This window comes from Heterocephalus glaber, unplaced genomic scaffold, assembly GCF_053883595.1.
Source record: "Heterocephalus glaber isolate CG9 unplaced genomic scaffold, H.glaber_assembly_v1.0 deba00001666, whole genome shotgun sequence".
Lineage (NCBI taxonomy): Eukaryota > Metazoa > Chordata > Mammalia > Rodentia > Bathyergidae > Heterocephalus > Heterocephalus glaber.
In genome coordinates, this window is record NW_028258406.1 from 14,692,727 (window position 1) to 14,708,967 (window position 16,241).

Consider the following 16,241-nt stretch of genomic DNA (forward strand, 5'->3'; position numbering starts at 1 on the left):
GACTTCTTTATGCTGCCCTTTCTTTGGAAGAACAGCAGGATTTTGGCCCCAAAGCCTCTCACCTCTGTGGAATCCTCAGAGGAGGCAAATCACTATTTCCTCCTAGCTCTGCATTATTACAATGTCCAAAGAGAATAGCCTTTGGCACTGTTTTAATGATTCTAGTAAGACATTAATTTGGCATTCATCTTATTACTAGTTGTAATTAATAGCTCATTGAAGACTCAAGCCCTGACATATTTACAAATGGCTTTGATCTACAAGTCAAGTCTTTTGAATGCCAGATAGATTTTATAACACAATAGTTCGCACTCCTCTTTCCATCCCATTCATTGCTCCCATTTTACTATTACTCCTTTTTCTGCTCCCATTTCCCTTACTATAACTAAGAAATTAAAATTGCAACTACCTTGACTTAATGAAACCCCAAAATACTATAGTAATTTTTTTCTTCTTTGTGATAATTATGACACAGTGGTCAACTAGTTTGCTAGTTTGTTCATTCTAACTGTATGATGAGCTGTATTTCATGAATAGTATTGCTATAAAAATATATGGGATAAAACAAATTAAAGGATATTTATTTATTATTTTTGCAGTACTAAGAACCATTCCACTGAGCTATATTCCCAACCATTCTTTCCTTTTCTTAAAAATTTTGAGACAGGATCTTACTGGACTCCTACTTGTGATTCTCTTTCCTCAGCTTCCCAGAGTGCTAGGTTGTACCACCATGCACATCTAATTTTTTATTTTTTTTGGATACCAGGGATCGAACTCAGGTCCTTGCACTTGCAAGGCAGGAGGCAGAACCACTGAGCTAAACTCCCGGCCCCACATCTAATTTTTTGAAAGAACATTCAACATTTCACATATACATATTAACAACAATGGCTGGTCTCATCTGAATCATACTGCAGGTATTTTTTACTTTACTAGGTTAAAATATGGTTTTCCTGCAAAGTAAAAAGAACTAGCCAAAAATACAGAATTTGTAGACTGCTACATTGGAAAGAACTAAAAGATGGAGATAGAGGATTTTGCACTCCATGGAAAAACTAAGACTAAAAAGAAAAAGAAAAGAAAAGAAAAACTAGGAATAGTAAAGGTAAGATTGGTTCAACTTTGTGTCACTCATTAAATATCTACTGGCTGTACTTTAGGAGACAGAATTGCTTGTGCAGGAGGATTTTTTTTCTTTTTGTGTGTCAGTGAAGTATAAAAGGAGACAACCTTCTTGATCCTTCCCGAATGTTTATTTATATAAACTTACTGTAAACAGGACAAGTGGAAAGCGGTAGGAGAAGAATTTGTTTCATGTTTCATGAAAGACATTTTCCCTCCAGGTTGAAGGTAACCCGAGACTAATAAATCATTGCAACCATTCTTAACCCATCAGTTATATTTAGGCATGATATAGATCTTTGGCAATTAAATAAGGATAGTTTTAATGTGAATGATGGCAATAGCATGGTTTAGGAACTGTGATGGTAAGGCTTCAGTGCATACATGTTCTGGGGAATGAATATGTTAGAGCCTGGTACAGATGTAAAAGTACAATTATGGCTTCTTAGTAAGACAAGTAAGTCTGACTAAGTATGAGTTTTGTTAGCTGTCTAAATTTGCTGAGCAGAGCCAGTGTTAGGGCACTCCTAGCACTTGGGAGGCTGAGGCAAGAAGATCGCCATGAGTTTGATGCCAGCCTGGACAACATAGTCACTTCAAGGCCAGAATTACACAGCAAGACCCTGTCTCAAAACAATCAGTCAGTCAATTTATATAAATAAATTTGTTTTAAGCTTTTACTGTTTGTTGGTTTGTTGATGGCAGATGTCAGGGATGAGAAAACTACACCAAAAAAGGAATATTATGTTTGTGGTATCATTAAATTTAGCATTATTACTAATTATACTAGGAAAATATACAAAACTTAGCAGAAAGCAGGTACAATAAAAACATACTAAAGGATTACTTAAGGATACTTGTATATCATAATAGCAAACAACCATGCAAATAATCAAATTGTATCCTTAATGACTATCTTTACCATGCAGCAATTTTATTCTATGGCAAATATATATAAATATATATATCTCACTAATTCATTTGCCCAGGCTAGGCTCCATCTTGTGATCTTCCTGCTTCAGTCTCCCAGAGAGACAGGATCACAGGCGTGTACCACCATGCCTAGCATCATTTACTATATAGTGACAGAATGTTCTATAAGGAAAAAGTGGGTTTATATTTAAAAATAAGTAACCATATTAAATTATGGGCTCTAAAAGCACTAAACTGAAGTTTTGTAAACTTAAGCTTAAACTCCATTCTCAACAAGGAACATTTTAAAAGCTTGAACTCATTTGTCTTTTCGGGAAAGCCCCTGTTTCATTGACTTGGCTATGATAGTCCCCAGGACAGAAGAGCAGAGCCTGTGAACAAATAGAGTTGCATTTTGAGCAGCATTTGGGTATAACCACCTCCTCATTATCTGTATATGAGTTCCCGATGGGCAGTTTACAATCCCATATCATGTTGAACCTATCACTTGGTACCAATCAGATTCCCCCATCCCCACATTACAGCCCATGCACAATGGATGTGAAACCATTAAAAGTTTAGTTTAAACCAAAAGAAGAGTTTGGATAGATCCATTATGTAGGAAGAAATCCATTAAATTTAATTCAAAATCTGTTATACTTTATTCACCATTTGGAGAAAATCCATCAACACTTCCTTCTAATAGCAAAGTTAACAAAGAATTGATTGCTATTGCTTTAATGAAGTCTCTCTACCCACAAACCTGTACCTAAGAACTCACTTAAATGTAACTCATAAAAATGTGGAACAGAAATGGCAACATGTGCCTGCATACCTTGTGACAGAACATTCTATGATGATTACTCCCATACATCCCAGTAGAATATATTACACTTACATGACCAGAATACATCTGGAATAATTGGGCCTTCAGTGAATAAACACCAAAGGCAAGGCAATATGGTCACTTGTGGAACAAGTACTTAATTCAAGAAACTGAGATGTCCAGAAGAGTTCAAAGGCTGCATTTAAAATTAATGGAAGCTGAGCACAGTAGCTCAGGTGTGTAATCCCCAAACTCTGGGAGGCTGAGAGGCAGGAGGATTGTAAGTTGGAGCTCAGCCTGGGCAATTTAGCAATTTAGTGTGACTCTGTTTTAAAATACAAAAGGGCTGGGGATGTAGGTTGGTGTGAAGGTTCTAAATTCAATCCCAAAGTACGGTCAAAAAAAAAAAAAATCCACTAAGCCACTAACAACTCTCTGGTGCCTGCCTTCCATTGGAAAGGAGCTGGAAGAGGTTTCTGGAAGAGCAAGAGCCCACCATAGCCAAACTCCTTTGAATTTAAAGAACCGGCCTTTGTCTCTGATGTGGCCTCTAATTTTTATTTATTACTTTGGAGCACAGGCACACCTTCTTCAAACAAAGCAAAAGCCTAGGCATGGAGAACCTGGACTTCTGAGTATCTCACATGGCTGTTGTCTCCTTCCCACTGAGGCTTACGCCAGTTTCCTAATGACCATGACCCTGATATTCTAGTGATGGTTTGAATGACAGATATAGTCAGGTCTGTAAGATTGTGAATACTTAAGGTAAAAACTGTGCATCTAAATTCTTAAGTGAAATTAGCCCATAATTTTCTATAAATGGTCTCATCTGCATTATTTCCAAAAAGAGCTTTTGGTTTTGTTGGTTATGTATATTTTTCTGTTTCCTTAATTTTTACTGTTAATTCTACAACTTTTCTTTTTCTGCTTTTTTTTTTACTAGCTTTTTGGTTTTTTGTTTGTGTTTGTGTTTTTTATTTGTTTGTTTGTTTGTTTTTCAAGACAGGTTCTCCCTACATATTTCAGGCTGCCCTTGAACTCACCATGTAACCCAGGCTGGCCTTGAATGGATGGCCATCCTCCTGCCTCAGCCTCCGGAGTGCTGGGATTACAGGCATGTCCACCATGCCCTGCTTGTGATTGCCTCTGTTTTAATTTCAGTTTTATTGGTACAACTTAGATATACATCATGATCACTGTCATCATAGGGAATTTGTACCTGTGCAGGATGTATCTGGATTCCTCTTTTTTTCCCATTCCCCTCCCTTCAGCCCCTCTTCCCCTCCTTATTTACAAAACCCCATTTCCATTTTTCCCTTGATTGCCTCTTGAAGCTGTAAGTTATGTAGAAACGTTTTTTGTTTGTGACCTCTGAATTCAGTTTTACAGATAAAGAAACCAAAGTCCAGAAAAACTGAACATTTTACTCAAAATTGTATACTAATTCATGGCTTCAAAATAAAATTTCCTAATTACTGTTCTACTCTGATACTCTAATTTCTTAATTTATGTTCTTTCTTATTAGGAAGCTTTTTAAAATTAAATCAACATTATTTTTATCTCATGTTGTAACTTAGAATTCCACATTTTTATAGCTCTCCATTGTACTTTTTAATATTTGCCTAAGCCCTCTTCTAACTATATTGACAATTGTGCCTTTTAAAAATTAATTTTATTGGTGCATTTTAGGTATATAATATAATGACATTCATCATTGGAAATTTCTACCTTTACATAATCTCTCTTGGTAAGACAATTGTGCCTTTGACTTTCTTATCCAGCCAGGATTTATTAAGTTCTAGACATATCATTTGGCATGATGCTTAGCATATATTAGGCTCTCAGTAAAAAAAATATTGAGGAGAATGTTTTATTTAATCAATGTTTATAGAGTATAATCAGTACCATCTATATGTTTTATTAAGCATTTTTAAAAACAGGTTCTGGGATGGAAGGAATTTATTTGGAATATTATAACACAAGTCCAGTAGATTAATGATAGAAGTGAAATGAACAAGGGCAACAAACCAGAACCATTATTGAAATGAGTTGTAACTCCATGATAAAATTAAAAACAGGTAAAACTATATGAGAATAAAAATGTATCATAAATGTTAATAACCAACTTCCATAAAACACCTAGTGCTATGAAGAGTAGGTTTTATCATTCTCACTGTATAGTTTGATAAAATCCCTGGGATAGTTTGAATGATTTTTCCCAAATGTCACAAAGGTGGCAACCTTTGAACTGGAATGTGGCTTCTGTCTGACTGCACAGCCATTATCTTTGTACTAGCTACAGTCTTCTCTCAGGGTCCTTATCTTAGCTTTCGTCCCAACTGTGGCTCAGGTTTGTCCCTCACCCACCCATCTCCACCCCAGGCAGTAACTGGGAAATGAGAGAGAGCTCTGAAGGAAGGGGAGGGGCTGGTACTATCAGGATCTGTCTCCTGTAAACACAAAATGCTAGAAGTTAAATACCACTTCACTTATTTTCTTGTCCTTAATAATATTTGTTTGGGCTTTGGAACAATTGCCTACACAATGGGCAGCTCTACAATATCATACTGCTTACCTCTTTTTCTGAGTTCTCACTAAAGCCATTAACAAAAGGATTCTAATGTCATAAACTCTAACACCATGTTAAGAACGATGTACTTGTGAGTATCAGCATCTTTGTGCATATTTTCTCTAGAAATCATTGAAAAACGCAGAAACTTCACTTGTATTACTTAATAAAAATACATTAATCTTACCAATATAATTTGGTGCTGCAAAATGACAATTGATTTTGTGGTACATAAACATTATATATTATTCCTTTGCTAACAACTGCCTTTTCATTATTTTATAAGTGTATCAGAGTAGCTTCACTGATCTTGGACTAGTTCCTGATTTTTCATTTGAACATTCTCCCCCATAACTTTTAGGGTTTACTAATTGGTCATTTGTAATTGGGATGATCATTCTTCCACCCTCAATATTTTAGATTGCTTAGTTTTCCTCATTTTTTGTTTTCTCTTTGATCTGTATTTGGTTCATTTTTATAAAACAGATGTATGTAATAATTATAAAAATGTCTTTTAACCTGAAGAAATGCTCATGATATAAAGTTAAAGCAAGATCTAAAATTGCATATATAATATGAACAAACCTAAATGAATATTTACATGTTTATTTAGATAATAAAATTTTTTTGTACTATACCAAAATATTGATGGTCATCACATTGGGTAGTGAGATTATAAGTGGTTTTTTAAAAAAAATTCTATGTATTTTTCATGTTTTCCACAATGGTTATTTATTATCTTTTGCCAGAATTAGAACCAAAAGCCAGATAACAGGCCAATGGGACAATTTTTCTGAAAAACTCCTGCAGCTGACAAATGCTGTCTTTCCATAGGAAGACTATCCCTTACTGCCCTGTCTTGAGGGAGTTGGTGGTTGCCAGCAGCTGGTAAGTGTATCTGGAGGCCCTGGGGTATGGGAGTGTGCAGTGGAGATGAACGATCCAAAGAAAAGCCTGACAGTCTCATTCCTCTGGAGAGAAGCCAGAGCTCTCTAAATCTATATAGTTAAGAACAATGCTATCTCATTAAGGGTAGACTGGAAATAACATCTGGATCCAGACGAACTCTGAATATCTAGTATCTGTGTTGTCCACTTCACTCTCTAGCTTGAGCTACGATATTTGAACAAGTTCTCATCTTTTAATTCAAATTAATATCACAATATTTAGAATATTTTCAGCATCCCTTTGTTTCACTTTTTCCAAAGAAAAATTTTTTTTGGTACCGGGGATTGAACACAAGACTTTGTGCTTGCAAGGCAGGCAGCGGCACCGCTAAGCTAAATTCCCAGCACTTTTTCCAAATATTAAGGACTTAATAATAATATTCTTCCGGAATCAGCCCGCTGCAGACAGGTAGGCACCTGATTCCACACTACAAAGACGCAGAGGACACCAGACCACCAGACCAAGGTACTGAGTCCCACTGTTCCCGGCCCAGAGGTAGGGGCTTCTGAGCCATCGTCCCACTGCTCCTGGTCCAGAAGAAGGCGCTTCCCGGTCACCATCACTCCCGCTGCTCCCAGCCCAAAGGAAAGGGCTTTAGGACCACCTTCTGTCCCTCTGCTCCTGGCCCAGAGGAAGGGGCTTCCGGGCCACCATCCCTCCCACCGCTCTCGGCCCAGAGAGAGGGGCTTCTGAGCCACCATCCCACTGCTCCTGGTCCACAGGAAGGGGTTTCCCAGCCACCATCCCTCCGGCTGCTCCCAGCCCACAGGAAAGGGCTTTTGGATCACCATCCCTACGGCTGCTCCCGGCCCCCGGTCCCACCTCACCCAGCTCAGAGGAGGTAATCCCTGCAGGCGCTAACAGCACCCCGCCCCAGTCGAAATGAGAAAACACATAAATAAGTCTCCAAACCAGACTTCCAGATCACCTACAGCAACCCCAAAGGGAAATGAGATGGAACCCTCTGATACTCAACCACCTGGACCCACTGAACTGGCAACAAAAGGGGAATCTGGAAAAAATGAAATCAAAAATAATTTCTCAGATAACAGGAGAAATTGTGCCCTTAGTGCAAGACATGATTAATAAATCTAGAGAGGAGCTGAGGAACATGATGGAATCCCAACATAAGAAACAAATGGAATCCATAAAACAGATGAAAATAGATTTCCAGGATATGAAAAACTCCATTGAAAGTCTACACCGCAGAATGAGCCAGTGTGAGGACAGAATTTCAGATATAGAAGATAAGGTTGCAATTAGTGACCAGGAAAAGAAAAATTGCCTCAAATTATAAGGGAACATGAGAAATCAATCCAGCAGCTGCTAGATGATGCAAAAAAGAATAACATAAGACTGATTGGGCTCAATGAAGAAACAGGAGAGAGTGGAGATGACATTAAAAAATCTCTTCACAGAAATAATGGCAGAAAACTTCCCAAGCAGAGGAAAAGAACTTGACATACAGATAAGTGAGGCATATAGGACTCCAAATAGCCTTGATCAAAAAAAATCTACACATAGGCATATAATCATTAAGATTCCAGAAACACAACAGAAGAACAAAGTTCTCCAAGCAGTCAGAGAAAAGAAACAAATCACATACAAAGGAAAGCCCATCAGAATCACAGCAGACTTCTCAACACAAACCACCAAGGCAAGAAGAGCTTGGAGTGACATATTCCAAGCCCTAAAAGAAAACAGCCTCCAACCCAGATTGATGTACCCTGCAAAACTATCTTTCAAAATGGATGGAGAAATAAGATAGTTTCATAACAAAGAGCACCTTAGGAACTTTGTGAATACCAAACCAGCACTCCAAAGAATTTTACACAATATCCTAGGAACAGACATTGAGGATCACAACCCCAGGAAGCAAAGCAGAATGAACCCATCTGGCATGACAAGAAATTAAATGTAAAGGGGGAGAACCCAACAAAAAGAAAAAATCATGGCAATGACAAGTCAATAAGTTTCAGTTATAACCATCAATGTTAATGGTCTCAATTCAACAATCAAAAGAAATAGACTGGCAGAATGGGTCAAAAAGCAAAATCCAACAATATGCTGCATACAAGAAACACACTTAATTCAAAAGGAAACTCATAGACTGAAAGTTAAAGGGTGGAAAACAATACTGCATGCGACAGGAACCCAAAAAAAAGCAGGAGTAGCTATCCTCTTGGCAGATCAAGTAGATTTCAAACCAACACTGATTAAGAGAGATGAAGAAGGACACTACATCCTTGTAAAGGGAACAATCCAAGAGGAAGAGATGACAATCATAAATATCTATGCACCAAACACTAGTGCGCCCAACTATATAAAACAAATACTAACGGACATGAAAAGTCATATATACACTAATACAATTGTAGTGGGGGACCTCAACACTCCACTGTCACAAATAGATAGATCAACTAGACTAAAAATAAGTAATGAAATACTAGAACTCAATAGAACTCTTGAACAAATGAACTTAACAGATGTTTACAGAGTCTTCCACCCCACAAAATCAGAATACACATTCTTCTCAGCTGCACATGGGTCTTTCTCCAAAATAGACCACATACTCACACATAGAACATGTTTAAGGAAGTGCAAAGTAATTGAAGTTATCCCCTGTATATTATCAGACCATAGTGCGATGAAATTGGAGATCCATAGCAAAAGAAACTCAAAAAAGTTCATAAACACATGGAAATTGAACAACACACTTCTGAATAACCAATGGGTCACAGAGGAAATTAAAGAAGAAATCAGACAGTTCCTTCAATTAAATGACAATGACAGTACAACATATCGGAATCTATGGGACACAATGAAAGCAGTCTTATGAGGGAAATTTATACCAGTGAATACGCATATTAGGAAAACAGAACGATCCCAATTAAACAACCTGATGCTGAACCTCAAGCTTCTAGAAAAAGAAGAGCAGGACAACCCCAAAGCTCATACAAGGGAGGAAATTATAAAGATCAGAGGAGAAATCAATGCAATGGAGACTAAGAGAATGATACAAAAAATCAATGAAGCCAAGAGTTGGTTCTTCGAAAGAATCAACAAAATCGACAAACCTTTAGCCAACCTTGTCAGAAAAAGGAAAGAAAAGGCCCAAATCCATGCAATTAGGAATGAAAAGGGTGAAATGACAACAGACCCAGCAGAAATCCAGAGGATCATCAATACCTACTTCCAGAACCTATACGCCAATAAGATGGACAACACAGAAGAAATGGACAGATTCCTAAATACATATGAATTACCAAAGTTGAACAAAGAAGACCTAAAAATTCTGAACAACCCAATATCAATCAATGAAATTGAAAATGTAATTAAAAACTTACGACCTAAGAAAAGCCCGGGTCCTGATGGCTTCACTGCCGAATTCTACAAGATATTTTGAGAGGAACTGCTGCCACTACTGTTTAAACTCTTCAATGAAATTGAAAGGGAAGCAATACTCCCAAATTCATTCCTGGAAGCAAGCATCACCTTGATCCCCAAAGCAGAGAAAGACCCAACCCAAAAAGAGAACTATAGGCCAATCTCACTAATGAACATAGATGCAAAAATCCTTAATGCGATACTGGCAAATAGAATGCAGAAGATCATCAAGAAGATCATACACCCTGACCAAGTGGGATTCATCCCTGGGATGCAGGGATGGTTCAACATAAGCAAATCAATCATTGTAATACACTATATCAATAGAGCCAAGGACAAAAAGCATATGATCATCTCAGTAGATGCAGCAAAAGCATTTGACAAAATCCAACATGCATTTATGATAAAAACCCTACAAAAAACTGGAATAGACAGTCTCTACCTCAAACTGATAGAAGCCATCTATGAAAAACCAACAGCCAATATCATACTAAATGGGCAAAAACTGAAATCCTTCACACTAACATCAGGAATAAGACAAGGATGTCCACTATCACCACTCTTGTTCAATATAGTCTTGGAAACCTTAGCCAAAGCAGTTAGAAAAGAGAAAAAAATAAAAGGAATAAAGCAAAGAATGAAGAAGTCAAAATGTCATTATTTGCAGATGACATGATACTCTATATAGAAGACCCCAAGAACTCCACCAAAAGTCTTCTAGACTTAATAACCAAATTCAGTCAAGTAGCTGTTTACAAGGTCAACACACAAAAATCAATAGCTTTCCTCTACACCAATGACAGACTCACTGAGAGAGAAATAGGGCAAATAATTCCTTTCACAATAGCATCCAAAAAACTGAAATACCTAGGAATCATCCTAACAAAAGAAATCAAAGATCTCTTCCCTGAAAACTGTGGCACTCTGAAAAGAGAGATTGAAGATGATATCCGAAAATGGACAGACATCCCCTGCTCCTGGGTAGGAAGGATTAATAGAGTGAAAATGCCCATACTTCCAAAACTGCTATATAGATTTAATGCAATTCCAATTGAGATCCCAGCAGCATACTCATAGACCTCGAGAAAACAATCCAAAAATTCCTTTGGAACAAGAAGAGACCCAGAATAGCAAAAGCAATTCTAGGTAACAGAGACATGGCAGGCAGTATCACAATCCCCAACCTGCAACTATACTACAAAGCTACTGTGATAAAAACAGCATGATGCTGGCAAAGAAACAGACCTGAGGACCAGTGGAACAGATTAGAAGATGCAGAAACAACGTCAGACACACTCAGCCATCTCATCTTTGACAAAGCAGCCAAACACTCTCACTGGAGGAAAGATAGCCTCTTTAATAAATGGTGCTGGAAAAATTGGGCTTCAACTTGCCAAAGATTAAAACTAGACCTGTATCTCTCACCATGCACTAAACTAAAATCAAAATGGATTAAAAATCTAAATATTAAAATAGAAGCTCTGAACCAGTTGGAACAGAGGTTAGGTAGAACTCTTGAAGACATCGGTGTAGGAAAAGATTTTATAAACAAAACCTCAGTAACCCGTGAACTAGCATAAACAATCAACAAATGGGATCTCTTCTTATTAAAAAGCTTCTGCACAGCAAGAGGAACCACCAGCAGTGTGAAGAGACAACCCACAATGTGGGAAAAAATCCTCACCTGCTCTTCCTCAGACAAAGGTCTACTATCTCAAATCTATAAAGAACTTCAAAAGATCAGACCTCCCAAATTTAAAGACCCAATCCAAAAATGGACATCTGAAATGAACAGACATTTCTCAGACAAAGAAGTAGAAATAGCAAATAAATACATGAAAAAATGTTCAACATCACTGGTCATTCGAGAGATGCAAATGAAAACAACGCTGAGATTCCACTTCACTCCAGAAAGAATGGCTGCTATCATGAAATCAACCATAACAAATGCTGGCAGGGCTGTGGGGAAAGAGGAACCCTGCTCCACTGCTGGTGGGAGTGTAGACTGGTGCAAGCACTGTGGAAATCAGTATGGAGATACCTCAAAGAACTAGGACTGGAAGTCCCATTTGACCCCACTATTCCACTGCTGGGGATCTTCCCCAAAGAATTCAAAGAATCATACCACAGTGATATATGTGCACCCGGGTTCATAGCAGCACAGTTTGTAATAGCTAAAACTCGGAAACAGCCCAAATGCCCATCAACTGGAGACTGGATAAAGAAAATGTGGTTTTTTTATAAAATGGAGTACTACTCAGCCATAAAAAATGAGAAATTAGAGACATTTATAGCTAAGTGGATGCTCATTGAGGCCATACTCTTAAGTGAAATAAATAGGACACACATGTGTAAATACCAAATAGTTTCTCTGGTGTGAGAAACTGAAAGTGTAAATAAGGACTAAACGTATAATAGATAATGTGAAATAGGAAGAAAAGGGGCAAAGGGGAAGGAAGTGGGAGGGCTAGGGGAAAGGATAGAAGGGAATGGGATTAATATGAGAAAATGGAAAAATAGGAACAAAATCTTTGTAAATAGGGAGGACTGGAGGGGTTTAAGGCGGGGCTGGGCAAGGGTGAAAAATAAGAACCAAGAGAGACTATGTAAAGTTGCAAATTTCCAATGATGAATGTCATTATATTGTATACCTAAAATGTACCAATGATTAGAATGAATAATCGATAATGTAAAATAGGAAGAAAAGGTCCAAAGTGGTAGGGGTAGTGGGAGGTGCAGGGGAAAGGAAAGAAAGGAAAGGACAAAATGCTGAGAAGTAGAAAAAATGGAAATAAAGTCTTTGTAAATAGGGAATGGTGGAGGGCGTGAAGGGAGGGCTAGGAATGGGGAAAATATAAGAACCAAGATGCATTATGTAAAGGTACAGTTCCCAATGAGAAATGTAATTGTGTTGTATACCTACAATGTACCAATAAAAGAATTTAATACAAGAAAATAATATTCTTCCACTGGCTCATGAAGATTTTATCCATTATTCTTTCTGGGAAATGAGACAGAAGAACTGAACTCCTGCCATCTTGAAAAGTTTAGTTAGTGACCATCCTATGTGAACAGAGGCAGTCTTAGCTGAGAAGCATGACTGATGTGACCGTATAGGCCCAGAAGACTGAATCAGATTTTAATGAGTTATTTCATAGAATGACTTTTCCAGTCAATTTTCAGCAGAATTGAAGCCCAAGCAATTATAAGAAAAGCAAAGGAACCCTTAGGATTTTCTCATTGAAGGGTCATCTAATCATTTGGGAGTCCTGACAGAATAACCTAAGTGATTTTCCCCCAAGCAAAAATTGATGTCATTTTGCATGGCAAATAAACATGAAGAAAAGACAGTTTTAAGGAGCTGTCTTACAAGAGCTAATAGCTGGAGCTCAGTTCTTGTCCATCAAATCATAGTGCCCAAAATCCAATCTCAGGTTCCTTATGAGTTTTTGGATTAACGGACTGAACAGCTGACAATAGTTGAGATGACACTGTTCTGATGATGCATCCCTCTCATACTATTCCTCTTATCATCATGTCTAAACTGTTCATCAGTTCAGTTTTGTACCCCAAAAACTCTGCACACCAGTTGTCAGGATATAAAATTATTGCAAAATATTTTATATATGAGACTAGAGAGATTAATGGCTGATGAAGTAACAAGATACTAGTTAAGAACTATATCTGATGTTTGCACATTACTAACAAAACATTCATGTGTGTGATTTGAGGAGTGAGTAGGGGCTTACCCTCTGACCACCAAAATATAACCCAATAAAACCAGCAGCCTAAACAGGATTAGAACTGAATTCTAATTCAGCAAACTACCTGGAATCACTCATCCAGCAGCAGAGAACTATCATAACAATTAGAATGGATGAGAGTCTTCTATTTGAAGATTGCTCTCTTGTTCATAGTGAGGCTAGCTTAGGGTACTGCATATTGTGACCTATGTAAGGCCATCCATCCCACTTCATAATTTGGGAAATCACAAAATGTTTGTGATGTTTGATTTCATCGTGTTTATTGCTTGAGTATATGAACAGTCTAGTATGTGAAGATGAGCTTTAGAAATGAGATCATTTAGGATTCCTGGACACACCAGATATTGGCAACAAGCCATTCTCTATGGTGATGTTTGTTTGGTATTTAAAACATGCCAAACTTTGGCATCTTTGGCAGAGGAGAAGAATAACAGTTTCTTGTTAGACATTAATGATGATTCCTTTTATGGCCAAAACAATCAGTAAGAAATATAGTTTGAAACCAGACTTTTTCCCAATATGAATAAGAGTTCAATTATTTCCTCTTGTAATCTTTTATATTTCTTCTCTTTTTTTTTGGATAGTTTTGTATCTCATTTCCAGTGCAGATGTCTATTGCCTTCAAGGCTTTCACGGGGAATTTAATCCTTGGCAATGAAAAGGTAGACTCCAAAAGGGGAAGATTGGGGGTGGGGTGGGAGGAGCTAGTCCAGTTGAAGTTTAATTTGAATTGAGAAATCCTTTAGTCAGGCCAAAGATGTGAAATTACTAAAGAAACAAAGATTTTGTATTGTAAAAATAGAATAATACCTCTATCTTGCAGGAAACACATTTTCTTTTCAGTACTCAAAATTATGATGTCAATCCTACAACAAGTTATTCTTGAAAAAGAATATTACTCTCATTGCTTGGAAGCCCTTTGCTATCTTCTGGTGTGATTATTTTCAGTCCTAGGGATGTGTCTAGATGATCAAACATTAATTTGCACTATGATTAAGGTTTAAACGACAATTTTTTATGCCCGGTAATTTTTTTTTTAAGAACTGAAAATATACTCCCCAGTAGATCTCATTTCAGGCCTTGTTTATTCCCACTTAAATTTATCCCCACTTTCTTACTTGGTTAGAGTTCTTTTGCCGCAAGCAATAATGGTTGTCCCTGGTAAACTTAAGAAAAAGGGGAATTTAGCTGAACAAATTGGTGGGACATTCAAAGGATTAAGGAGAGAAAGCTGATGAACTAATGTTATGAAGAATATACTAGGCAGCTCATGTGAGTCTCCACAACATGGATGTCTCAACAGCACCATCTAGAATGAATGATTCAGATTCTAGAAGAGAGATTTGACTGGATTAACTATGGTCAACTCCTCTTTCTTTGGTTATGGAAGGACAGAATATCTGAAAAACAGAATTCCTGAAAAGTAAATGAAGTTGCTACTGCTGAAAGAAGGTGGGCTGAAAGCTGGCCAGCTAAGGTGAATAAAAAAAAAAATAACGAAAAGCCTAATGTGTGCCATTCTCATTCCTTTCTTCTTCTTTTGTATATATGTATATTTCCTCTCTTCTTTCTTTCTTGCCTCTTGTTTTTTCTTGCCTTTTAGATTTTATCTGTTGTCTTGGCTGAAATTTTTGTCCTTGTTTCTGCTGCTTTATTAGAAACTCTAAAGTTAAAATTGTGTTACTTAAACAACTGATTTCTGTGGGCAGTTGGTGTTGGCTGAATAGTAAATGTCTATGTGGTGTGATTTTAAAAGATACTCCTGAATATACCCTTCCAATCAACCCATTCAACTTTGCACCTTATATTTGAATGTGATCATTATAAATTAATTCCTTTGACTAAAGTATTGACAACTAAGGAAATTACCAATGAAAGTTGTTAATTCATTATTTCATCAGCCAACCTATATTATCAGAGGAAGCCATGAAACAACACAGCTGGCCACCATAAATGTGGCAGAGTAAAATTAGTATTTACTGTGAGGGTAGACCTCTGACTTACTTCTTTACTTATATGTGTAAGTAAATAACTGGTGAAACAGTTTGTCTTCTTTAATCTTTATGTATCTCAGCTGTGAAATGGGGATATAGTTCTTATAACTTTTGGTTATGAAAAGCCAATAAAATTGTATTTGTAAAGCACTTACCATACTGATTAGCACGTAACAGATGTTAAGTAAATGTAAAGTAAATCCTTTTTTAAAAATATTTGATGAACATCTCCTGTGCCTCCATGCCACCCTACATGGGAGGAATGCAATGGGAGCAAAGGTTATGCTCTAGTGGGAAAGCCAAGTTAATAAAAATCTGATATAGAAAGTATTGGTACCAGTGGACATGTTAATTAGTGACACAGACAATGGCACTCACACTGCATACATTAAATATAGATATGAATTAATTAGATAGATATTCTTGGTCAGGGTGAACTCACTGGGAAGTGACTGATAATTCTGAGTGTTCAGGGAGAAATGATCCTATGTCTTATTTAACCCATGAGGATGTTGTTAAAGAGATAACACTGAAATATTTGTGTGAGAAAAAAAGACATCATTTTGCTTGCTGAAAGTTTCAACTGTAGAATTTTTAAAAAATTTTATCCCATTCCTCCCTCAAGCCCCCTCCCCTCCCTATGTACAAAAGCTTTGTTTCCATTTTTTCCTTCTATTTTCACTTTTTTTCTTGTCCCTTCCTTTCTCCTTGCCTCC